The 27,859-nt window shown below is 38.1% G+C and overlaps 1 pseudogene; it reads left to right on the top strand.

Moving 5' to 3' along the window:
• The first annotated feature begins 310 nt into the window (after positions 1-310).
• Positions 311-27,859, top strand: LOC115974027 (annotated as a pseudogene).

Below are 27,859 nucleotides of genomic sequence, written 5' to 3'. Positions count from 1 at the left end.
ATTTTCCCACACCTCATAACGCCTTTTTGTTGTAACATATTTCAGCCATGATGAAGTGGTTCCTACCAAGGAAGTTCATAACACATCTTATATGAGTAGTGCTTTCATGACATAAATAGCAAATTGTTATTGATTTTAATCTGAACTTACCATATTATTATTATTTTAGTTATTATTACAGTTTGTCACTTAGGTTTTGTTGTGAAACTATTGCCCCGTAGCACTACTCTTCTATCCTACATACATAGTTACAAATTCAGCATTCTCTTCCACAAATCATATTGCTGTATGCACTCTTAAAGATAAGAAAATGAAGCTCTTCTCTTTGATATTCCTTTTCTTTGCTGAATTCTTGCTTGGAACCTCAGCATACGAATGTGGAAGACAGAAGTTGGGTGCTCTATGTCCACATGGGTTATGCTGAAGCGGATTTGGATGGCGTTGCAATACAAGTGAGTACTGTGGATTTGGTTGCCAGAGCCAGTGCAATCCTAGTGCACTCCCTAGACACCCCAAACGACCTGATATACCTCCATCTGCTACTAGGGATACTGATTATGGCGATGTTAGCAGCATCATCAGTGCTTCTCTTTTTGACCAATTGCTTATGTATCGGAATCGCGATGTGAAAGTAATGGATTCTACACTAACAATGCTTTCATTGCTGCTGCTCGATCTTGCAATGGCTTTGGTACAACTGGTGATGTTACTACACCCAAAATGGAGATTGCGGCATTCTTGGCTCAAACCTCTCATCAGACCACAGGTAATTAGTAGCATTCGAGTTGTTAATTCAGTAAGCGCATAGAAACAACATTTTTCTTAATTTTTTTTTCCATAACCGTTTACACTTTATACAGCTTGTTGTGGTTACTGATTAGTAAATATAATTAGAGTGGTATCAATGGTAAAGCTCAATTCTACTGCTACAAGAGTTAGGTACTTTGAATTAAATAATGTGTTTGAACTTGGTGAGAAAGTGTAATTGAGTGTTACAGTGTATGTATTTAACAATTAGTTTGTTTCTCAAAAAAAAAAAAAAAAAAAAAATTATGTTGTACAAAATATAATCTTCTATTTTATTTAATTTTTTTGAATATGAAATTTGGTAATTATGGAAGCTATTAATAAGCATTTATTTATTATGTTTTTGTTTATATATTAATTATCTATTTTACCATTTAAAGAAAAATGACATGACAAGATTTTATTTATGGAGGGTGTAAATGAAGGAGAATCTATATAGAATCTGTATAAAATATAACTTCATTTTAAAAAATATATGTTAAAATAATCTATATATATATATATATATATATATATATAAAACCGAAACCTCTGCTGGCACCACATTTTTTCACGTCAGCACAATATTTAAAAAATAAAAAATAAAAATAAAAACATTATAACACCTCAAAACCCTAGCAACCTTACCCCTCTCTCAAGTTAAGAAATATAAAGCCACAGTTTCTGCAAACTCTCTCTCTCCAAACATAAATATCAAATTCAACTCCTTTAATTTCTCTTTATATTTTTGAGGCTTCTATAAAGTTATAGTGAGTTATGCTAATTTTGTTTTTTGTGTGTGTGTGTATAGATGGTCATAATACTCCGGTATTCCAAGAGAAGTTTGTGTTTTCGTTAATTGAAGGCCTTAGAGAGATAAGTGTTGCAGTTTGGAATAGCAATACAAAAGACGATTTCATTGGCAGCGGAAAGTAATTACTTTGTCTCATATATTTTGTTTTTGAATTGATTTTGTGTGCTTTTTAGACCCTTTTGGATCAATTTTGTTAATTGAGTGTTTTTTTTTTTTTTTTTGATAGGGTCCAATAGGGGAAGGTTCTTTCAAAGGGTTACGACGACCGCACTTGGTGTCTGTATACTAATAGTGGGGGGTAAGTGCTATAAATTACTAACCCTTTTAAGTGTATAATCTGTTTCTAAAATTATTTATAATATTTTGTCCTCCGAAAATTTTATCTCTTTAATTTTAGTATATTGTGTTTCTTAAGCTATAGACAGATTTTCTTTATTTCTTATTTTCAATAATAAATCATTTTATTGCAATACCGGTAATTGTTTAAGAAATCTAATATGTTCATATCTCTATAGAATAGAGAATAGTAGAAGCCAATTTTATTACAACTACTTAAATTGAGTTGACTTAATTCCGTACAATTACAAAGTATAGCATGAAAGATAATGGAATTAATTGTTGTAATTTTTATTTTCTTTCCATGTTTTGAATTTCCATGTTTTTATTGTTGATGAGAAATTAAGGCTCAGTTGCACAATATGTGTAAATTCTTCAAAAGGCTACTTTAAATAGTAAGTCAATGTGTCTCTTACATTTGGGTATTAGTTAGAATTATTTTCAAATGATTATACCAATAAAAGTGAATGTGTATAAATTTTGTTTAACTATCCTGTGCATCGCACGGGTTAACGACTAGTGATATGTAAATTGTAAGACAACAAAGGCTAATGACAAGATATTATGAGGTAATTTTTTTTTTAATAAAAAAAAAAAAAAAAACCTCAAACTTCGTAATTTATATATATACTAGCTTGTAGGCGTATAGCTCCTACATGATTCTTAAAAAAAAAAAAAAAAAAAAAAAAAAAAAAAAAAAAAAAAAGCTTATAGCCCCTAGCCCCCTACATCTGCAAAAGAGCAATTAAATAGAACCCGGCCCAATTAGGTACGCACATATGGGACTATTTTTATTTTACCTAGTAAGTAGTAGATTATATATACATATTCATAGTATTACACAAAAGTATAATAATAAATTCATGTTAAGTGTTTTTATATTTGCTAAGTTTACATAGATGAATTTGAAATTAAATATAATTGATCCAAATTAAAATTTGAGTATAATTTTGAAGGATAATTTATATGAAATTAGAGTTGTGGGGCGCAAATGACTTATGGGCCAGACCCATCTACCCAGGGAGAGTCCAAAGGCCCAAGCCGAGGAGGGTTATGGCCCAAGTTCAACGAAATAGCCTTTGGGTACCGCCGAGGGTAGTTCAGTCCTCGGCAGACCCACAGTACCCCCAAAGGGAAGGGTAAAAACGGTATAGGACTGGAACATGGAAGAAAGATCTAAAATATCCAGGAAAAGCTGCTGTTATTGTCATTTAATGTTCTGAACCGGACAGGGCCGCATTCTTTGGCTCTTACAACCACCCCCAACGACTTTGGGGGATGGACTGATGGGATAAGTATCAGCCATGTAAAGATTGACCCTACACGTGGATGAAGGATAATGAACACAGGCGAGTATAAAAGGAAAACTAAGTAACTTTGGGAAGGGGCTGGGAAAAAATGGCCAAAAACGAGAGCCTCCCAGCCCACCTCCAGGAGGAGTACTCTAGGGGTGACGATCGTTTAACCTTGTATGAACGCCATGAAAAACCCATCGCCTATCGATCAAGGCCTAGCCTTTTAAACCCACGCTCTACAAATGATATTGTTAGGGCCGTTTTACGTGCGAACCCGACACTATTACGGTCCGCCACGAATCGTGACCCTACAATTGGCGCCGTCTGTGGGAAAGGCTTGCGTGTTGGCGCAGGTGGTAGGTTGAAACAGTTCCTCTGTTATTTCTAACCGTTGGTTATAGAGTTCAGGTATAAAATCTCACTAGGGGCTACGTTTCTTGACGAGGGGCTTAGCTGAGGAGCTAATTCCCCTAAAAGCTAAAGCTCCTCGTAAAGAACAAACTAGGCGCTTGGTAACGTTAACTGTATAGATAAACTCAAGGGGCTTGGCTGAGTAGTTAACTCTCCTAAAGCTAAAGGCCAGCCAAGGCCCCGTGCAAAGAGAAAACTAGGTTTTGGACAGAACCAAGGCATTGTATGGTCCACGGACTCAAGCCTCTGGGGAAACCAACCACCTGGATGATGGAAAACTAGGTTTTGGACAGAACCAAGGCATTGTATGGTCCACGGACTCAAGCCTCTGGGGAAACCAACCACCTGGATGATGGAAAACTAGGTTTTGGACAGAACCAAGGCATTGTATGGTCCACGGACTCAAGCCTCTGGGGAAACCAACTACTTGGATGATGGAAAACTAGGTTTTGGACAGAACCAAGGCATTGCATAGTCCTCGGACTCAAGCCTCTGGGGAAACCAACCACCTGGATGATGGAAAACTAGGTTTTGGACAGAACCAAGGCATTGTATGTCCACGGACTCAAGCCTCTGGGGAAACCAACTACCTGGATGATGGAAAACTAGGTTTTGGACAGAACCATTGCCCTCGGACTCAAGCCTCTTGTATGGAAAACCCCACCTCAAGCCTCTGGGGAAACCAACTACTTGGATGATGGAAAACTAGGTTTTGGACAGAACCAAGGCATTGCATAGTCCTCGGACTCAAGCCTCTGGGGAAACCAACCACCTGGATGATGGAAAACTAGGTTTTGGACAGAACCAAGGCATTGTATGGTCCACGGACTCAAGCCTCTGGGGAAACCAACCACCTGGATGATGGAAAACTAGGTTTTGGACAGAACCAAGGCATTGCATAGTCCTCGGTCTCAAGCCTCTGGGGAAACCAACCACCTGGATGATGGAAAACTAGGTTTTGGACAGAACCAAGGCATTGTATGGTCCACAGACTCAAGCCTCTGGGGAAACCAACCACCTGGATGATGGAAAACTAGGTTTTGGACAGAACCAAGGCATTGCATAGTCCTCGGACTCAAGCCTCTGGGGAAACCAACCACCTGGATGATGGAAAACTAGGTTTTGGACAGAACCAAGGCATTGTATGGTCCACAGACTCAAGCCTCTGGGGAAACCAACCACCTGGATGATGGAAAACTAGGTTTTGGACAGAACCAAGGCATTGTATGGTCCATGGACTCAAGCCTCTGGGGAAACCAACCACCTGGATGATGGAAAACTAGGTTTTGGACAGAACCAAGGCATTGTATGGTCCACGGACTCAAGCCTCTGGGGAAACCAACTACTTGGATGATGGAAAACTAGGTTTTGGACAGAACCAATTGGCATCAAGCCTCTGGGGAAACCAACTACTTGGATGATGGAAAACTAGGTTTTGGACAGAACCAAGGCATTGCATAGTCCTCGGACTCAAGCCTCTGGGGAAACCAACCACCTGGATGATGGAAAATTAGGTTTTGGACAGAACCAAGGCATTGTATGGTCCACAGACTCAAGCCTCTGGGGAAACCAACCACCTGGATGATGGAAAACTAGGTTTTTGGACAGAACCAAGGCATTGTATGGTCCACGGACTCAAGCCTTTGGGGAAACCAACTACTTGGATGATGGAAAACTAGGTTTTGGACAGAACCAAGGCATTGCATAGTCCTCGACTCAAGCCGGTGGGAAAACCAACTACCTGGATGAGGAAAACTAGGTTTTGGACAGAACCAAGGCATTGCATAGTCCTCGGACTCAAGCCTGTGGGAAAACCAACTACTTGGATGAGGAACCAACTATTAAAAAAAAAAAAAAAAAACTATGGCACGTGAACCTCAAAATCCATCCGAGGAGGATTCCTAGTTCACAAATGGGTTAATACCTCGAATGCACGGATTCCACGGTCTGCCCTCGGGTCCTTAGTGTCAAAGGGGTTGGTCCGGTACGACGCAATTCATTACCCAAAAGCACAATCAAAGTCCCTCGCTACTTGGCTACCCTTTCAGACGAATTATTTAGAGATTATCGTTCTCGGACATTGGTCTAGCATGCATCGCGTAGTACTCAGCGCTTATCCCGGTTAGTTCCAAGAATTTAATTTATTGAAAGTTACCATTGTTATACTTGATAATATTTGTGAGTTTAAATTAGTAGGAACCTGTGTTAAAGCATTTTTTCTGCCTGGAATATCCTTAAGGGCAAGCTTGCATTTAATATTCATGCGTAAAGTAGTTGTTACGGAGAAGAAAGATATGTATGGAGAAATAGACACATATTTCATTAAGACAAAGGAACAGTACAGTGTACAATGAAAAGCTGAAACAAGCTTACACTAAAACTGACTACATAAGTAAAGGAAAATACAAGCGAGTGGAGATAAGGCCGTGGGGACAGCTCAGAGGAGAGGTTGGCTACTGCGCCAAGTTATTGTCTAAGGAAACTATTCCTCGACACTTCTGCATGCCCATAACTCAGGCAGCCAAAGAACCTGACCTCAGGCTAACACAATCTACAGAAAAGGTGCTAGGAGCTTGAGGTTGGGAAGCCCCCACAAAAATTTGCCTGCTGCAAGGCAGACAGTGCTGATGGTGAAAATTCCTTCTTTGGACATACCGAAAAACTGGCATGACCAGAACCTGCTTTGGATTTTGACTAAAAGAGGGAAAAAGACCCTCTCCCCTATGACGAAAGGGAATGCTCCCTTGAACTTGCACCTCCTTGGCCCGTACCTCCCTACTCTGAGTCTCGGGGGGACATGACGCCTTTGTGGCGGAGGGAGCTCCTTTTTCCCAAACCCTGCCTTAAGCATGATGAACTAAGGGAGGAATCTGAAGGATTTGTGTGTGGATAGAGCAACTTTCTCTCCTATTTATGTTAAAAGATAAGGTGGTGGCATTTAATTCACGCAGCGTCTCAAGGAACGCTACAGACAAAACGTCTCTGGCACGATTTCCAATGTCGTCTGCAGCCCTGAAGATAAAGGAGTCTCGAGAAGGCGCACCTCGAACACCGAGACGCCCGAAAAATACCGCGTGACCTAAAATTACGAAAATACCCCCTAATTTGTGGGCCCAATAGATTCGCGGCCCAAGCCCGATTCAGCACAGGGGCCCAGGGACAGAACCAAGGCATTGCATGGTCCTCGGACTCAAGCCTATGGGGGAACCAAGTACAAAAAATAAAAGTTACAAGTGTCGGACAGTACCAAGGCCGTGTATGGTCCTCGGACCCAAGCCAATGGAGAAACCAAACACGACAGAACCAAGGCATTGCATAGTCCTCGGACTCAAGCCTCTGGGGAAACCAACCACCTGGATGATGGAAAACTAGGTTTTGGACAGAACCAAGACATTGTATGGTCCACGGACTCAGGCCTCTGGGGAAACCAACTACTTGGATGATGGAAAACTAGGTTTGAATTTAGTAAGATGGGCTACTTGATAAAAACGTCAAGTCACTTCGTCCACGGCTTAAACACCATAGAAGGTTAAGGCCAATAAGGGTGTAAGGAAGGTGGTGGAACGCCCCAGCATTCAGTCGTATACGAGGGCTATTCATTTGGCAGGTGATATGTCCTCGGATGGTTATTTCTCACACGGCATCGAGCCTTCGGTTCTCTCCTCGGCTAGTTCCGGGTAAGTACTATTTTTTACGGGTCGGCCTTATTGTGCTAAGCACTTCTATCAAAGTTATGGCGATATCTATTTATTATCAAGTATTTTTGTTTTAGTCGCCATTGATTTAGATGCTATATCATTGTGCCGAGCAGTGCTTGCAAATTTATGAAAACGTAAAGACATAATATGCGAAATAAGGTAGACAACAATCTTTATTAATATGAAAAATTGCTACAACATACAAAAAGGGGCTCAAACGAGTCTATATAAAATGTGAACTGTCTAAACAACCATTACATCTGTAGTACAGAAAAGTAAACTGTCAAGCGTCTTTTAAACTCGTCTTCAAAGTTTCTCCAATCTCCGCCTCATTGCTGCTCATACTAAGAGAGGGACTCACTTTAAAAAAGAAAATGAATGAAGAAGAAGGAAATAGTAAGGAAGAAATCAATGACGAAGATGGAGGGGATGAATAAAGAAGATGGAAGACATGAGTAAAGAAGGAGGAGAAGAGGAGAGAAGAAATGAAAAGAAAGAAAAGGAGCAAAAGAGGGAGAAACAGAAGCACTTAGCCCCCGCCTCAGCCCTGACTCCTAACACGCCGGTGCCATATTAGGTACGCTCGTGAGGAGCCGGATGGTAATGATCTTGGTTGTTCTCGACTCAGTCACGTCGAAAGTTTGACGTGACGAGTCCCTGCTTCGGATTTTGACTGAAAAAAGGATGAGGTTGATTTTGAGTCTTCGCCATCCTTGTCCCGATCGAGCCATGATGAGCTTTATCGGAACGTGGCATTTTTGGGAGGGGTGGGGCTTTTGCATCCCTTGTTGTTACGGTAAAGTGTTTTACGATTAAGTGTATAAACCAGTGGGTAAACCGAATCCTAAGGGAGGCTAAGTATTTCAGAGTCTCAGGGAGATGAAAAGGGATTCTTGATAAAAACAATAACCTCCTCTCTTCCTTCTTATATAGAGGGGGGAGCGGGAGGCATTTAATAGGTTCAGATCTCCAAAGGGATCTGTCAACACAAACATGCCGGTTCCGTTTCTCCACCCCATCAAAATAAACCGTCGAATTAAAGTAGTCTCGTAAATAGTGATCATTCAAAGCGCGTTTTGGATACCCCAAGCGATAAGAACGCATCAAGCGCGAAATTAAGAACTGTCTCGTAGACCGGTGCACCTCTTGGGCATATGAGGATCCGCTAGCATGTTTAATAGGCCGAATGGATTGGGCCGTAGGAAGAAGTTTGGCGTCACCCAAAACCCCCCTGTCCAGCCCAGAGGTTGGACAGCCGGGTTTTGAGGGGCTAATGTGGGGCGCAAATGACTTATGGGCCAGGCCCATCTACCCAGGGAGAGTCCAAAGGCCCAAGCCGAGGAGGGTTATGGCCCAAGTTCAACGAAATAGCCTTTGGGTACCGCCGAGGGTAGTTCAGTCCTCGGCAGACCCACAGTACCCCCAAAGGGAAGGGTAAAAACGGTATAGGACTGGAACATGGAAGAAAGATCTAAAATATCCAGGAAAAACTGCTGTTATTGTCATTTAATGTTCTGAACCCGACAGGGCCGCATTCTTTGGCTCTTACAACCACCCCCAACGACTTTGGGGGATGGACTGATGGGATAAGTATCAGCCATGTAAAGATTGACCCTACACGTGAATGAAGGATAATGAACACAGGCGAGTATAAAAGGAAAACTAAGTAACTTTGGGAAGGGGCTGGGAAAAAATGGCCAAAAACGAGAGCCTCCCAGCCCACCTCCAGGAGGAGTACTCTAGGGGTGACGATCGTTTAACCTTGTATGAACGCCATGAAAAACCCATCGCCTATCGATCAAGGCCTAGCCTTTTAAACCCACGCTCTACAAATGATATTGTTAGGGCCGTTTTACGTGCGAACCCGACACTGTTACGGTCCGCCACGAATCGTGACCCTACAAGAGTGTATTGAAAATCTAAAAAAGCTTGGCATCGAACTCTAGTTGGATTAGAAGGATATTTGGCACAAAATTGTAGTATAAATATAATCTAATTTAGCTTCTTAGTGGGCTTGTAGTCTTGGACACTAAATCTGAGTAACCTACATATATAATCATAAGCACTTGTTGATTTTCTTAATTAGGTCCAGTTAAAAGGTACCCTTATAACAATTGTTAATAAATCATTTTTGAAAAATTTTGATATCACTTTTATGAAAAATATAAAAAACCATTAAAACAATTGATTGTTTTTTACCCATAAAAAGTTTCTTAAAATAGTTCCTACTTCCTAAACCAATATCTTTAACTCCCTTCTTAATTTGTTGAGTTACCTTGATTTTTATTGCACAAGATGATTATTATTTTTTTAGTAGGGTGGGCAAATGCACCCAGTGATGACCCATTTGCATGGGCTACTGCTTTATTACAGAAAAACACAAACAAACCTATTGTACTCGAAAAGATTCTCAATTCCCTCCTAGCAAACAATATTAGGATCTATCCAACTCACATATTAAGTCTTTGAAATTATAAATTAGTTCTTCATTTTATGCTTAGAACTTTTTTTTTTTTTTTTTGGAATTTTATAGCATATAATGTGTTATTAAATGATGTAATATTATTTTCCATCCTATTCAGTACATTTTGTCCAATTTGGTTCTAGTTGGTCCACTTTGGTCATATTCGGTTTACTTCAGTCCTATTTGGTCCATTAGGTTTTATTCGGTCTACTTCAGTCTTGTTCGGTCCACTTTGGTCCTACTCGATCAAATATGTTTCAACTATGTTTTGTGGGTGAGTTATGTTAGTTTACACTTGAAATTTAATAATGTGGCATTACGTTTTAATCTCCACAGTAGGTTTATCAGCGGGTGATGTGGCAGCTTCTATGTAAAACAAAAGGAGATAATCCTGTTAAATTTTTACTAGAGGTAAGCCAGACTCACATTTGTATACGTGGGTAATTATTGAGTACTCCCGGAGTACCATAAATACATATTCTTCTCTCTCACGTAACTGTTGGTTCCACTAATTAAATTTATCATGGGACCCACAATTCATGTAAGATAAAGGAATACGTATTTATGATACTCTTGAAATATTCAATAATTTTCCTGTATACGTTATGTTTATACTTTTTCTCATTAATACAATTACTACCCTTGATTTCAAAAAAGAAAAAGAAAATTGTTAATGCCTAACTATGATTAGGAAACTTTTTTTTTGGGGCTATTTTACTAATTTAGTGATTGACAATTTGACATTAATAAGGGAAATTAAATCCAATAATTATGAGTGTTCAAAAATTAATAATAGAGTGCAAGATTTGGGGGAGTAAATGACAACATGGATGCCCAAATTCTAAATGGGATTAAAATTTGGAATAATTTGATTATGTAGGAAATCTATATCAGGAATAATTCTTTTACCATTAAGGTTTTCTTTCAATAATATGATCTTGGTCCACCACCGCACACCCTTGTGAAGTGTGGGGGGCAAGGGCCGGGGTTCAAGTCTCCAGGAGGGAGTTTCACACACATATACACTTAAATTAGGCTAGAGTATAATTCTATCTTGTATAAAAAAAAAAAAAACTTTCTTCTTTCATTTTTTTACCATGCTTTATATGTTGAAGCAAATATCATAAATCCTTAAATACATCCATTTCTTTCTATTTAAACAAATTTTATTTAATATTTTATATTCAATATTAATTATTATTATTATTATTATTATTATTATTATTATTATTATTATTTTGTGATTTGGTCAAGTTCACGTACAACTCGTGGTTGAATAATAAAGCTGAAATATAGATGAAGTTTCGTAACTCAAGAACTTCTGCCGAGATACTTCCTCGCAAGAAAGCTAAGCTCAAACGTGTAGGACTTAATTTTTTTTTTCCTTTGTGAGTGAGAGAGCATGTCATGGCTTTCGTTGAATAGATGAGATTCAAGTCTCTACTCTATACGTACGCATGGTGTTGTTTTGTTTTGTCCCCTTTTTTTTCTTGACAATTCGTTAAATAGTTCAAAGTCAATATGGGTTGCTTGTCTTATTGATGCACTATGTGCATGGATGCAGAGAAATATCAAATTAATTATTTGACATGGATAAATTTTATAGCACAAATTAAATATTAGTATAAATCTAAAAGCGTAGATGGTATTATGTCATTTAGGCTAAGTTCAGTTAGAACTTAAAATGATTGAAAAGTAGAAGGCTGGATATGTTGTAAGGATAGAAGAGTGTGAGGATAGCAAAAATTTTAGTTTTTTTCTTTATGTGTGTTTAGTTGGAATGATGGAAAAAGTGGAATGATGAAAAACAAATATAAATTTCTTTATTTGTGTGAGAAGAAAAATGAAAGTATGAAAAATGATACTTATATAATGTAAGGTTGAATTTATTCAACCATCTAATTGGCTTTATTCCGTGCCAAATTTGCTTGTAATTCAGCATTTAGTAACCCTGTATTTAGGTGGGTTTGATGTAAGGGTAGTGAGTGAGATAGAGTGAAGATTGCTCAAGAGTGTGCAAGAAAACAAAGACTCGCGGCTGGGACTCGCGGGTGACTCGCAGCTGCAAGCCGCCAGACGCAGCACACGTGCCAAGCATGCTGGAAGATGAACAGTCATGCTAGCTGGAGCACTACAGGACAAAACAGGACAACTGGCCATACGGTTATCTCGCGACTGGATCTCGCGACTTAGTCAAGCCGCGAGGTCAAGCCGCGAGCCACCCCTGTTTTGTAAAACCTGACGTTTCACATTCCTCTCCCACTCCAGTATAAATACCCCTTTTACCCACGATTGAAAGAGAGCTTAGAGAGAATTTTGAGAGAGAAACCCTAAAGAAAAACAAGATTGATTCACCCACAATCTATACCTTAGAGTCTCTTCAAATTCCTCAACTCTCTTCCTCTCCATTGTCAAATCCTTGAGAGGCATTATACCAAACCTGGTTCTCACCATCATCATCACTGTGAGACAGCTGTTTGGATTTCTGGGAAGCAGTTAGGAAGGAACCAATCTTCATTGGTTGATGCTACGGTCTAGTAGCGGAATCCGGGAAACTAGAAAAGAAAAAGGTTCGGCACAACCTTGTTGGAACAAGAAGCTTGGAGGGCTTAGGTGCACTGGGTAGATTAGGCTTGGAGGGTCTATTGCTGTCCATGTATCCCAATTGTATTTTCTAGTGGATTGTTTACCGCTTGGAGGGCGGTAGAGAGGTTTTACGCCGAGGGCTTCGGTTTCCTCTTCGATAACACATCGCGTGTTGTCTTTGTGTTTGCATCTTCCTTCCTCTTTATCTTTGCATTTTTATTATCTGCTGTGGATTTTATTTTGTTTTGGCTTAGATAGTTTTTAACCAATTTCATATTATAGCATATGTTAAGTTTCCGCACACTAGTTGTTTGACATATTGCTTGAATTGGTTAAGTTGTAATTTGGGGGTCTAAACGTTCAAAGGTATTTATACACGTTTTTGAACTTTCAATTGGTATCAGAGCGGGTACACTGCTATTGGTTTCATTACCATTGTGTGATCCTTGACTCCCTTTTGAGATAGATAGGTCTCAATCCCTAAATGCACCTCTATATTTTTATGGTAGTAATTATGCTTTTTGGAAGGTTCGCATGAGAGCTTTTCTATGTTCTATTGATGAATCTGTTTGGGATGCTGTTGAGATTGGTTGGACCAGACCTGAGGTAGCCAAATCCACATGGGATAAGACAGCACTTGCTGCATCTAATGCTAACAGTAAAGCACTCAATGCTATTTTTTGTGGTGTGTCTCCAGATGAATTTCACATGATTTCTCATATTACCGTTGCCAAAGAAGCATGGGAGATTTTGGAAACCACCTATGAAGGCACGAAGAAAGTGAAGGACACCAAGTTACAAATGCTGACCACTCGGTTTGAAGAGCTCAAAATGAGTGAGGATGAGTCTTTTGACTCTTTCTATGGGAAGCTAAATGAGGTGGTTGTCAGCAAGTTCAACTTGGGGGAGAAAACAGAGGATTCAAAGATTGTAAGGAAGATCCTTCGATCATTGCCGGAAAGTTTTCGTGCTAAAGTGACAGCGATTGAAGAGAGCAAGGACCTTGATGACATCAAAGGACAGGAGTTGGTTGGTTCTCTGCAGACATATGAGATGTCGCTGCCAAATCAACGGAAGAGTAAATCTCTTGCTCTAAAGACCATTAATGAGAAGGTGAAAGATCAAGACTCATCGGGAGAAGATGTGGTTGACAAAGATGTTGCATACCTTGTCAAAAATTTCAGAAAGTTCTTGAAATTCAAAAATAATGGCAAATTTGATGATAAAAGAAAATTCCAAAGTTCTGGAAGGGAGAAAAGGGAATTCAAAAAGAAAGATGGAAAAGAATCCCAACCCACACAAGGTGTCACTTGTTTCGAATGTAACGGGCATGGACACTTTAAGAAGGAATGTCCGAATTATTTGAAATCGAAAGGTAAAGTGTATGCCACGACTTTGAGTGACTCGGATTCATCTGACTCAGAATCTGAAGAGAGCTGTGATGGAGAGGGGAACTATTCAACTTTTATGACTATTGCTCATGTTGAGTCTTCAGATGAGTTGAATCTGCTTGTATGAGACCTTGGAGAACATAGTGATGATGAATCACTAGGAATTGTTGAAGAATCAAATGCTGAAGAAGATGAAAGCACAGCAAATCTTCAAGAGAATTATAACTCACTTTTGGAGAAGTCGGGTGAGTACACAAGGGTGGCCAAGGCTGCTGTGAGAAAAATGAAGAAGGCTGAGGAGGATTACAAAAGTCTCCTAATCCGATATAGGGAGGCCAAATGTGAGATAGAAACTCTGAACGGTGAGTTATCCGAAACTTACACAAAAGTGAGATTTCTTGAGAATGAGGTTGTGCAAGGAAATGCTAAAATAGAGAGGGTCACCACCAAGAAGCTAGATGACGTTATCTCATCTCAAAAGAGCTTTTCAGACAAATCCAGATTGGGATATACCGGAGGAAGTAGTTCATCTGGAAATGTCACTAAAGAAGTGAAGTTTGTAAAGGCCAAAGATCCAGTCGTAGCTGACCTTAATGGTGAGAAGCTCGAGGTGGAGGAAAAGAAGAATGTGGTGAACCAACGGATGCTAAACCCCCGTAATCAATCTGTGGGCAGGTCTGAATCTCGTGCCAAGTCACGCCCACGACCACAAAGAGGTCCTAGAGCAACTTATGTGTGTCATTATTACGGACTTCAAGGGCATACTCGACCAAATTGCCAAAACCTGACAGCAAAGAATAGTGCAACTCCTCAAAGGTCAGGAGGACCTAGAAATGATAGAAGAATTTAGGCAGGTGATCAATCTAAAGATTAGAATGGTGATCTCGGAATGATGAACGTGATGAAGATGATTGGTGCATTCACCAACTACTTGGAAAGCTTCTCACGAAGGTTTGAAAGCCCTAACTCCCGTACCCAATCCTATAAGGAAATCACCCCAAACGCAAGTGATGTGTGGGTGAAAAAGGGTACTCATGCATAAGCATTACAATATGTCCATGCATTAATACTTCCTATGCTTTGTGACAATGTTTGTTTGTTTTGCTTGCTGTTTTTGCTGTTGGTTGTTTGCTTGTCTACTTGTGCATATTTTTAATTTTGTCTTATCAATCTTTTTGTTTCTTGTGTCAAAAATCCAAAAATCACATAAAAATTAGAAAATCAAAAAGCTTGATTGACTTTGTTGAGTTTTTGTCTCAAAACTTGTTTTGCCTTGTACCTTTATGCTAATGGCTTTGTGCATTTTCGAGCATTACTTGTTTTCATGCACTTATATCACTGTGGGAAAAATCTTGAAATCTATGTGATTGTTGTAAATAGATCTTCAAACTTGTCATGAATGATTAGTGAATGGTTATGTTGATCTTGAGACATGCATAGACTTGTGTCTATATATCTTCCCACTATTTATTTTTGTTTTGCTAAAAAGAGCTCACCAAATGTAAATCTCCAAATGAAAAGAGATATTGAGCTGCAAAAGCCTGTCGCACATTCTAGTATTTGACTAGGAAAAAGGGTAAGCGACCTTATATTAAAGAAAATGTTTATTCAAAAAGCCAAAGGCTTGTTCATTAATGTGAAATGTCAAATATCACTCTCACAATGATAGGTGATTGCTTCAAAAGATCAAAAAGATCAAATGTTATGATTAAAAGTGGAGTCAAATGTAAAGCTCCAAGTTAAGTTATCAAGTTGTGTGGGAGGTCATATATACATACTTCTATAATTGAGATGGGTCACATGATCTAGTACTAATTGTGTATGTCTTGGTTGAATTGATCATTGAAGTTTCACATTAGACTAAGGACTATCTTATTGTTGATATCCACACACAACACACAAGTTTATTTTCAATAAATGCCATATTCATTTGTGTGATTGTACTTGATGAAATGTGTTTTCACATGCTCAATCTTTGTTAAATCAAGCACAAAAAGATTTTTGAGTGTTTTAGGTGTTTTTGGAAAGTAATTTGTTTGAAAAATCTGAAAATTTCAAAAATCCAGTTTTGCCCTGTTTTGGCAGCTCAGTCGCGGGTATGTCAAGTCGCGTGCCTCAGTCACGTCTTCGCGGGTATTTTTTGGCGACTTGTTCGCAAGTGGAAGGTCCAGTCGCGAGGGTTACTCAGAGATTTTCGCGGCTCAGCTCGCGACTCACTCGCGGGTAGACCTTCCAGTCGCGAAAAACACTTAGAAGAATTTTTCAAATTTTTGTCTTTGAGTGTCTTGGCGACTTGAACTGGCGACTGTGTGGCGACTTAATCAAGTCGCGAAAAAAACATGTTTGGCAGAAACAGGAGTAGTTTTTAAATCTTTTTCAGTTTTCCCTTGAACATTTGTGACTGTTCATCTTCTCTCTAAACTATCCCCTTCCCAAACACTCCATGAATCCATTTTCAAATCTCATTGGTGCTTCATTTCTTGCTCCAAATCATCAAGAAAAGGTATGGGTTTTGTTTTCTCAATCTCATTTTACCTATTTCATGGATATTTCTTTTACCGTTTGGATTGATATTGTGTTCGAAACTTTTCTCTCTTTGTGTGATGGGTATGGCCTGCTATGTTTGCTATTGTTCTCATCTATTTTCATGTTGAGTGGTCACAATGTGTTTTTCATTGTTCTGATATTTGCCTGTTGTTGAGTCTGAAAATCTTTTCTTAAATGGGTTTGGTGTTTATTTGACTTGCTCATTTCACTTGCTTGAGTATTGATGTTGGTTTTCGGTATTGGTTATTGAGTTTTTATGATAACATAATGTGTGTCTCTCAACCATGTGCTCTAGTTTGGATGATTTGTTACTTCATGTTGAAATATTTTCCCATGTTCATATCTCTTGTGGAGTGTTTTATGATATCTGCTCTAAATGTTCGAATGCTGTATCTGTTTGCATATCATGGTCATGATAACCTGTCTCATTGACAGTTTTGTTAGTTGTTTTGTCTATCTATACCTTTGTGCACTATCACCATTTTGCTTCACCTGTCATTTTGTGCTCCTTTGTATTGTTGGAAGTTTGGTTGGGTCTGCACTATCTTCAGATTGTATTTATGTATTGAAATTTTTTTTTGCTCTGAATCTTGTTGACATTTATCTTGTGTGGTACTGTTGTTTGGTTCTCTGCTGTGGGCCTGTTCTCTTACAGATGTCTCGTCGATCTTCCAGGGGTAAAGACATTGTTGCTGACGAACCAGCAACACCAGTTGCTAAAAGGACTCGACTATCATCTCAGGCATCTCAAGACCCCAATGAGGATAGGTTCAGACTTCCGCTTAACTCACACGTCTACTCAAACGTTTTTGACAAGTCAACTACTATAGTGGAACGGGTGGTAGAGTTTAATACCTTAGGGACCACTTTTATCCCTCGAATATTTGAGAAACGAGATTGGGCAAACTTGTTCGGGAACTTTGATGATCCAATGGATGAGCTGGTCAAAGAATGCTTCTCCAATGCAACTGATCTTGGAGTTCAACTCATTTTCTGGGTCAGAGGAACAGAGTTTAGTGTTTCCCCAGACTCCATCGCAAATCTTCTCGGCATCACCAGACCTCAGAATGTGAATCTAACTCCTTACGATGAACGAACTCCAGAAGTTGGAGAAATTCTACAAATCCTAGGATACGATCATGAAGTATCCAGTGCAGGAACATCCATCAGCACCGCAAAGTTTGTATCAGAGCTGACCACACTGAAGTTGATCATGTTCACCAATCTCTACCCACTGTCCAACACTACATTCATCAATCTTGGGAGAGCTCTATTCCTTTGTGATCTTATTACAGGAGCCCCCATTGATATATGTGCTCACATCTACTACACCTTGAGGAAGACCGCATGTAGAACTGCAGCTCGAGGAGTTATTCCATTTTGCAGTCTCATCATGAAGCTCATTCTTCGTGAAGGCATTATTCCTCCTGCAGATGGAAAAATGTTGACCCGTCAGCGTCCCATTTCCATGTTCACTCTTCAAGCTAGCAGAAGTCACTCCTCTAAATCACCAAGGAGTGTTCACATCTCTCCGGTTACTCCATCTGTCCCTGAATCAGACACCTGCACATACTACATCTACTTCGCGTGCTGTTCCTGAAGCTTCACCGGCTAGTATTCCGCAAGCACAGACTGCTCCTCATACTGATAGAGTCGGGAGTGTACTTGAGCATATTCAGAAACGCATTGATGAGATTGTGGCACTTCTCTACTCCACAAACAACCATGTCCAAATGCGTCTTGAGACTATGGAGAATCAGCTAGATGATATTCAACGAAAGTTGGATGAGAGCCTTTAGCTATTCGTGCCAAAAAGGGGGAGAGCATTCAGTAAGGGGGAGAAAGTTCAAAGGGAAGTGTGCATAGTGATAGGGGGAGTACACACATACTTTTGTTTTAAGTGGTTTATGTTTGTTATATAGGTTTGATACACTGTATTTTTGGTGTATAGTTGTTTCTAACTCTTAACCTATACTCTTCGTTTAAACTTTAATATATTTTGATGATGTTATTTAGGATGTTTTGTTTTTGTACCCATGTGCTTTTGTAAGCTTTTAGGGTTAATGTTTTATGCATAGTTTGTAGGCTTTATGGTTTGTACCTTACTTATTGCAGCCTTTATGCTATGTTGAAATCAGTACTTTAATGATAAATGTCTTGCATTTTGGTTTATGTACTGTCACTCTTGTGCCCTTGTAGGATTGTTCCTAGATGCATATACCTTGTGTATTATGCATTGGTTGAGTGTTGAACATACAAGTGTCTTGCCTTGTGCTTGTTAACTTGTATGTCCTTGTGTTCATTCCAAGTGTGAATGAGCACTGTGATCACTACCTTGTGGTGTTCACTTGGTTGATCAAGCCATGGTTTGTTTCTTAACTCCATCTTTGCTTGATCACATATTGCCTGTTTCATATGCATTTTATAATTTTCTGCTTACAATGATCATGGTGTATTGTTGTGTTTCAGGAGTATTATGTCCATATGATTCAAGTGCTTCACAGTTTCTAGAGTTAGGTGTGAGTGAGTTTTGTTCAACTGTTCCCAACTCACATGTTAAGTCTAGAGTCTGTTTTAGGGTTTTGTCACGGAATAGCCAAAGGGGGAGATTGTAAGGTTGAATTTATTCAACCATCTAATTGGCTTTATTTCGTGCCAAATTTGCTTGTAATTCAGCATTTAGTAACCCTGTATTTAGGTGGGTTTGATGTAAGAGTAGTGAGTGAGATAGAGTGAAGATTGCTCAAGAGTGTGCAAGAAAACAGAGACTCGCGGCTGGGACTCGCGGGTGACTCGCGGCTGCAAGCCGCCAGACGCAGCACACGTGCCAAGCATGCTGGAAGATGAACAGTCATGCTAGCTGGAGCACTACAGGACAAAACAGGACAACTGGCCATACGGTTATCTCGCGACTGGATCTTGCGACTTAGTCAAGCCACGAGGTCAAGCCGCGAGCCACCCCTATTTTGTAAAACCTGACGTTTCACATTCCTCTCCCACTAAATACCCCTTTTACCCACGATTGAAAGAGAGCTTCCAGAGAGAATTTTGAGAGAGAAACCCTAAAGAAAAACAAGATTGATTCACCCACAATCTATACCTTAGAGTCTCTTCAAATTCCTCAACTCTCTTCCTCTCCATTGTCAAATCCTTGAAAGGCATTATACCAAACCTGGTTCTCACCATCATCATCACTGTGAGACAGCTGTTTGGATTTCTGGGAAGCAGTTAGGAAGGAACCAATCTTCATTGGTTGATGCTACGGTCTAGTAGCGGAATCCAGGAAGCTAGAAAAGAAAAAGGTTCGGCGCAACCTCGTTGGAGCAAGAAGCTTGGAGGGCTTAGGTGCACTGGGTAGATTAGGCTTGGAGGGTCTATTGCTGTCCATGTATCCCAATTGTATTTTCTAGTGGATTGTTTACCGCTTGGAGGGCGGCGGAGAGGTTTTACGCCGAGGGCTGAGGTTTTACGCCGAGGGCTTCGGTTTCCTCTTCGATAACACATCGCGTGTTGTCTTTGTGTTTGCATCTTCCTGAGGGCTTCGGTTTCCTCTTCGATAACACATCGCGTGTTGTCTTTGTGTTTGCATCTTCCTTCCTCTCTATCTTTGCATTTTTATTATCTGCTGTGGATTTTATTTTGTTTTGGCTTAGATAGTTTTTAACCAATTTCATATTATAGTATATTTTAAGTTTCCGCACACTAGTTGTTTGACATATTACTTGAATTGGTTAAGTTGTAATTTGAGGGTCTAAACGTTCAAAGGTGTTTATACACGTTTTTGAACTTTCATATAAATTTACTCTTATACTTATCACGACACACTTTCCTATGATCCCTTGCAGATCTGATGATGTTTTTTTTTTTTTTGGGTCTAGTGTCATGATTTTCCATTTATCTCAAATTTTAAATTATGACATAACCTAAAAATTAAATAAAAGAAATTGGTGAGTCTTGATAAAGTAAAAAAAAAAAAAAAGGAATAAGTTAGAACATGGTCTTGAAGGAATTATACAAGTGGATTGAGAAGTTTTTTTTTTTTTTTTTTTTTTTTTTGGATAAGTTTGTTTTGAAGACATGGATTAGTAGGAGAATGTCTTATTTTGTAGGTATTTTAAGTAGAGTTGGAAACATATTTTTACTGGGTTACTCTCAAGTTTTGTCATGGTTAAACATAAGACTTAAGAGTATTTCTGAATCATAGTTCAATTTAAAGAGGAGAATTCTTTTATATATAACTCAAAAAAATTCAGACCTTGGTTTCATTAATGTTGCACATGGCCATAATATACCTAGATCCAATTGGCCACACATGTCAATTCATCATGAAGCCTTAAAACCGTTCAAACCTTAAACCGTAGCATATACTGTTAATAAAGATCAAGTTCTTTTGATTGAAATTTTGGACTAGAAACTCGATGGAAAAGACTACCTTGAGACAAAGTCAAGGTCACCAAAAAATAAGGAAAAAAAAAAAAAAATTTTGTCACATTGAATTTGGCGTAGCCAACCGACGCTATCAAGTGCAATAATATCATCAATATATATTTGTTTTTGAGGAAAGAAATAGAATTATATCATCAATATCAATATTAATATCAATGCAAGTAACATTTGTAGGATTTATTTATTTCTTAGAGAAATATCTTACTAAACTGAATGTAATTTCGACGTCCCTTCCAATTCACCAGTCTTCGCGTTGGTTGATCTATTGCAAAAGTATTGATAAACCAATCAATCTTCCTTGAGATCACAATTTGCCCAATAAGGACTCCAACTATCAATCCACATCCATAACCCACCACAACTACTTTCCAACCAAACTCAATTGAAGACTTTGAGATTTGCTTCTCTTCAAAAGTTGAAGGTGGAAGTGATGAGTTTCCAACATGACCGCATTTTTTTGACGATGGACTTCCACACAATCCTCCATTTTCATCGAATGAACTGCTTTCAAATGTCACAATCTGTTTTCCTTGTGGTATGCGTCCTGTCAGACGATTATGAGACACATTCAAGAATGCAAGGAAGTTGAGCTCTGCTAGTTGCGAAGGAATCTCTCCTGACAGCTTGTTTAGAGAAAGGTCTAGTGATTCCAAGTTTGTAAGGTTCGCCAAAGAGGATGGGATAGAACCTACAAGAACATTGTTGGAAAAGTTAAGCATATGAAGTCCTTTTAGATTCCCTACAACTTCTGGAATTTCTCCGTCAAACCTATTGCTTGAGAGATCAATGGCCACCAAGAAATCTTGGATTTTCCAATATTTTGTTTCTATTCCTTTGTTTGTCAAACTCATTTGGTAATCATATCGAGCTGACCATATCCTTCCTGGTATTTGGAAGCCTGGAATTGCATGCATATACTTTAAGCGATCTACATCAATGATTCGCATGGCTTGCCAATTTTGAAAGTATTTAGATGGCAACTTACCTTTGAAACTATTATTAGAAAAGTCAAGAATTTGTAACTTTGGGAATTCAAAATTGCTTAGAGGTTCTCCAATAACACCATGAAATCCATTAGACCGCAATATGAGAACCCTTAGTTCTGGAAGAATGCCCAACCAAGATGGAAAAGTATCATTTATATAATTTTTTCCAAGATCAAGAATTTCCAGCTCGGTACAATTAAGTAGTGACCTTGGCATAGGTCCTAGTAATTGATTTTGGTTTAAATTGATCATCCTCAATTTGCTGCCTCTCATGAACATTTGTGGAATGCTACCATGAAAGTTGTTCCCTTGTAGACTAAGAATCAAAAGGTCATTCAAGTTGCCCAAACATCCTGGTAGGAAGCCACTCAAATTGTTGTATGACATTTTGAGGATAGAAAGAAGACTCAAATTACAGATCATTGGTGAGATCTCTCCACTAAACATGTTGTTAGCGATGTAGTAAACGTAGATGGAAGGTGGTGGGACTGGAAGTGATCCTTGCAGCTCTTTTCGGCTAAGGTCCAAAACTCGTAGATTAGTCCAAGGTGGAAAATCTGGAGCTTGTTCAAAACCTGTGAGGAAATTGTTAGACATCTCTAAACACTGGAGAGTGTCTTTACTCAAGCTCCACATCCACTTTGGTATTTGGCCATGAATTTTGTTTTGAGAGAGTACCAAATATTCCAATTCATCTTCGCTTCGTAAGAAATCTGGGAAATCACTTAGGCCACAAAAACTCAGTCCTAATACCTTAAATTTTTCACGAGGAGTAGTAGTATTAGGCCTGACAAGCAATGAAAGATTGTTTACGGATAATTCAAGGTCGGTTAGGTTTTTGAGGTTGTAAAATAAGTCAAATTCCACTGTGCCACTCAAATGATTTGAATGTAAAGTAAGGCTTTGAAGATTCACAAGATTGGAAATCGAAGTTGGAATTGGACCATGCAATTCATTAGCCCCAAGTGCTAGGTCAGTTAAATGGGTGAGATTTGCTAGCCAAGATGGGAAAGGACCGGTTAATTTATTTGACCAAAGTTGTAAAAATCTAACTTGGGTCAGGTTTACAAGAGAAAATGGAATGTTGCCATACAAGTTGGTCTTTGCTACGTCCAAAATAATCAGCTTGGTTTGCTTATGAAGCCAGGACAAAGTCCAAGGTTTGAAATTGTTAAATGTAAGATGTAACTCAATGAGCTCAGTAAGGTTACCTAGTGAAGGAGGCACTGATCCAGAGAAATGGCAGAAACCAACATCAAAAGTAGATAATGACTTGAGGTTATCAATTGAATTAGGTAGCTCACCAGAAAAACTTGTGCTTTTAACACTTAAATATTCAAGTGGGAAGCTTCTATTGAATTCTGGAATACGTCCTGAAAAATCTGGATTGGACCCCAAATCTAGTAATCGAAGATTGGATAGTTGAAAAATTCCACTGGGGAACTCACCGTGCAAGCCACAATCTTCAAGAAGAAGAGATGTTAAGGAAGTTAGGTTGGCAAAGCTATTAGGCACTGTTGAAGTTATATTATCCCCAACAAGATGAAGTTGTTCCAGGTTTGTTAACTTCTCAGCCAAACCTCTTAAGCCAGGGCTTTGGAGACTCAATGGATTACTTGAGAGATCAAGCGAAACCAACTCAGAAAGCTGTAAAAGAGCTGATGGAATTTGACCGGAAAGTGCAGATTCTGAGAGGTTTAGATATGTTAGCTTTGAAAGCTGCCAAAGACCAAGAGGGATTTGAGAGTGATTGAAGTGATTGTCGGCAAGGTTGAGCCTCTGGAGGTGAAGAAGCCGAAAGAGACTGGCATTGGAATCGATAGAACCATAAAGACAACTGCTACTGAGGTCAAGGCTGATCACATAACCGGTGTTCTCATTGCACCGAACACCATCCCACGTGCAGCAATCGCCATTTTCGAGCCTCCACAACGAAACCTTGGGATAAGCAGAAGGAGCATGAGATGCCGACTGATTGATAATAAAGCTTTCTTTGAATTGCAACAAGGCAAAGCTCTCGTCATCATGACACAATGGCTGCACAAATGAAAAAGAGCCAGCAAATATAAGATAAAACAATGGCAATAAAGCAAGAAGGCGCATGACCATGAATAGAATAAGTGATGAACTCATAATCTCTTCTAAGAATTTTGTTTAGCACTGATAGGTGGTAATCATGGAAGTGAATGTGAGATCTCTCAGATCAAAGTCTTCCGTATTTAATATCACAGCGCACATGCACGACTTCATGCAATGGCAAGTTTACAATAGAGCAGTTGACTAGACCAATTCCATGCGCGTTCTACTTTCTCTAATCTGATCACCTCAAGTCAAGCCATCTCCGTACCTCCAGTCAAGTCATCTCCGTATGTCAGGGTCCTAGATCAATTTTTTATGACCAGATCGGATTTTTTGTTATTAAATTACTGATTTTGAACGTTTGAAGTTTTTGGAATACGGAAATTTAACCATTTAAGTACGGACTTATAACGTCACTTTCCATGTAAGTAGGGATATGTATGGATCGGGTTAAGAGAAATTTTTGACTTGTCAAAAAAATTCAACTTATTATATAAGTTCAACCCATGTGGGTCGGGTTAAATTCATGAGTTTGATAAATTTTATTATTATTATTATTATTAAATTAAGTAAAAAAATATTAATATTAATATATATATTAAAAAAAACCCAAAGATTAGTATCAATGTAACTCTTTAAAGTCAAACAATACTAATGACTAAACAACAATAGTAATTTATTAGGGTTTGTGTGAACTAATTGACTTTTATATAGGATAGGAAGAACTAGTTATTTTAAAAAATTTATTTATTATATAATATATTATATATATATTAAATTAGTATTAGTAGGAGGAACCGAGGAAGTGCTGCTATATATATATATATATATATATATAAGTGCCCTACAGTTGATTTAAAAAAAAATACATTAAATATATAATATTTTAAATATATATTAAATATGGGTGGGTTGGGTCAGGTTTGGCGGGTTTGTAATTTTATGACCCAAACCCAACCCGATCCGTTATAAAAATTTTTTTATAACCCAATCCAACCCACCAAGCCTTAAAAACTGACCTAACTTGGCAGGTCGGGTTGGGTCAGGTCGGGTTTGGTGAGTCGATGAGTTTTCTGCACATCCCTACACGTAAGTGCAATTCAAACTTGGTCTCTTATAATAGGTGAAATCCATCCAACACTTGAGAATTAAGATAATAGATGAGGTCCAATTAATACATGAGATTTTAAATGGGAGATAGAGTGAAAATGATAGAGATTGAATCCAAGACACAGTGAACAAATTCAAAATCTTTAGATTTCATATCATGTTAAATTACCAATCAATTCAATATATATATAAAAGTAGAAATCTCATGTGGGAAAGCACGAGATTTTACCAAGTGGCACATTGTATGACGTCCTTCTCATTTAGGCTTCTACCTCATCTAAATTTAGCGTTTATGTCAAACTATTATGTAATGGCAAATGTATTTATTCAAATGTATTAATTAAATTCAAAGAATCTGTATACATTTTTAACTTTACATGCTTTGAATTGATAAGGATGGATTTAAAAAATCATGGGAAATGTAGAAATAAAATTCAAAAAATTTGTATACATTTATAACTTTATATGCTTTGAATTGAAACGGATGGATCTAAAAAGTCATGGGAAAGGTAGGAATCAAAAAAACTTTTCAATTTTCTGCATAAGACTAACTTCAATGCAAAATTGCAAGAGTCAAATTCAATGAATTGGATAAATATTATTTGTTCCACATCAATCAATATATATATATAAAAGTAGAAACCTTATGTGGGAAAGCATGAGATTCTGCCAAGTAGCACATTGTATGGCATCATTTTCATTTAGGTTTCCACCTCATCTATATTTAGTATTTATGTCAAACTATTAAGTAATAGCAAATGCATTTATTCCAATGTATTAATAAAATTCAAAAAATTTGTATACATTTATAACTTTACATGCTTTGAATTGATACGGATGGATTTAAAAAGTCATGGGAAATGTAGGAATAAAATTCAAAGAATTTGTATACATTTATAATTTTACATGCTTTGAATTGATACAGATAGATCTAAAAAGTCATGGGAAATGTAGGAATCAAAAAAACTTTTCAATTTTTTGCATAAGTCTAACTTCAATGCGGAATTTCAAGAGTCGAATTCAATGAATTGGACAAATATTATTTGTTCCACATCAATATATATATATATATATATATAAGTTGAGACCTTATGTGGGAAAGCATGAAGTTTTGCCAAGTGGCACATTGTATGACATTCTTCTCATTTAGGCTTCCACTTCATCTAAATTTAGCATTTATATCAAACTATTATGTAATGGCAAATGAATTTATTTCAATGTATTAATAAAATTTAAAGAATTTGTATACATTTATGACTTTACATGCTTTGAATTGATACGGATGGATTTAAAAAGTCATGGGAAATGTAGGAATAGAATTCAAAGAATTTGTATACATTTATAACTTTACATACTTTGGATTGAAACGAATGGTCTATGCATCCAAGAAGATGTTGAGTTCATCCAAGATGTCTAACCCCTTTTGGGTAAAGAATAAAGACATCATGACGGTAGTTCGAATGTGTACACCGAAAGAAAAATTTGCAAGCATATATGAGATATTTGTTAAATCATTTTAGAAAAGTTTAGAAAAATTTTGATACTACTTTCATGAAAAATACAAAAAGCCGTCAAAACAATTATTTTTTTTTTTCCCATGAAAAGTTTCTTAAAATAGTTCACAATTTTTTTTTTTTTTACGCTTTACTAATATAATAGAAAGTCAAGGCTCTGGGCAACGAGTAGAATGGAGTGGAGCCTTGACTTGCGCATTGTACAAGTGCTTAAGGCTCCTTAGGGCCATGGCCACAACTATTATATAAGGCAAGGCTTGGAAGCAAGCTACCAGCACCTATCGACGAGAACTAGGCTTGGCTTGGTTAGTAGTGCCCGCCCATTCTGTCTCGCCCGCCAGCCGGCCCATTAATTCTTCAGAGTGGGCCGGCTGGCCGAGCGGACGGGCCCCGCCAGTTTCTATTCTGAGTCTCTGCTCTTTCCCTATCAGACGTTCAGACGCAGATGATAGCTTCAGCCCATAAAAAATTTCTTAAAAAAATTCCTAATTCCTAAACCAATATCTTTAACTCCCTTCTTAATTTGTTGGGTTACCTTGATTTTTATTGCAAAAGATGATTATTATTTTTCTAGGAGGGTGGGCAAATCACCCCGGTGGCCTATATGCGTGGGGATACTGCTTTATTATAGAAAAACACAAACAAACCTATTGTACTCCAAAAGATTCTCAATGCCCTCTTGGCAAGCAATATTATGACAGAGGACCTATCCAACTCACACAGTAAGTCTTTGAAATTATACTATAATGTGTTAGAGCTTTATTTGTTTTTTGAATTTAATAACATATAATGTGTTATTAAATGACTTAATACTATATACAGATGAAGAGGATCAGAAAGAGCTTTTTAATCCCTCTCCATTTTAAGTAAAAAGGAATCCGAAATTTTATTTAATTTTTGAATATAATAGTGTACAAAGTCTTATGTCATTTCAAATTTTAAATGACAAGTCCTTTAATTACTAAACTATGAAATAAATCTATTTCCAAACTTTTACACTAACTTTGATTGTTTCATTCACTATTGTTAGCAACTACAATTACGAGCAAGCAGGCAAACTAATCTCACAAATAATCCGAATATGGTAGCCGCAGACCACACCATATCATTCAAAACAGCGATATGGTTTTGGATGAGCCCACAGGCAAACAAGCCATCTAGCCACGATGTCGTAATTGGAAAATGGAGACCATCTACTTTTGACACTTTAGCTAGTCGAGTCCCAAGCTATGGTTTAATCAACAACATTTTCAACGGTGGCCTCGAATGTGGCCATGGCTTTGATAATAGGGTGGTTGATAGAATAGGGTTCTATAAGAGGTATTGTGACCTATTGGGAGTAAACTACGGGAACAACTTGGATTGCTATAATCAAAAGCTTTTTACCTCAAGCTAA

The sequence above is a fragment of the Quercus lobata genome, chromosome 2 (genome assembly GCF_001633185.2).
Source record: "Quercus lobata isolate SW786 chromosome 2, ValleyOak3.0 Primary Assembly, whole genome shotgun sequence".
Taxonomy (NCBI): domain Eukaryota; kingdom Viridiplantae; phylum Streptophyta; class Magnoliopsida; order Fagales; family Fagaceae; genus Quercus; species Quercus lobata.
This window is presented reverse-complemented; position numbering and strand designations above follow the sequence as displayed.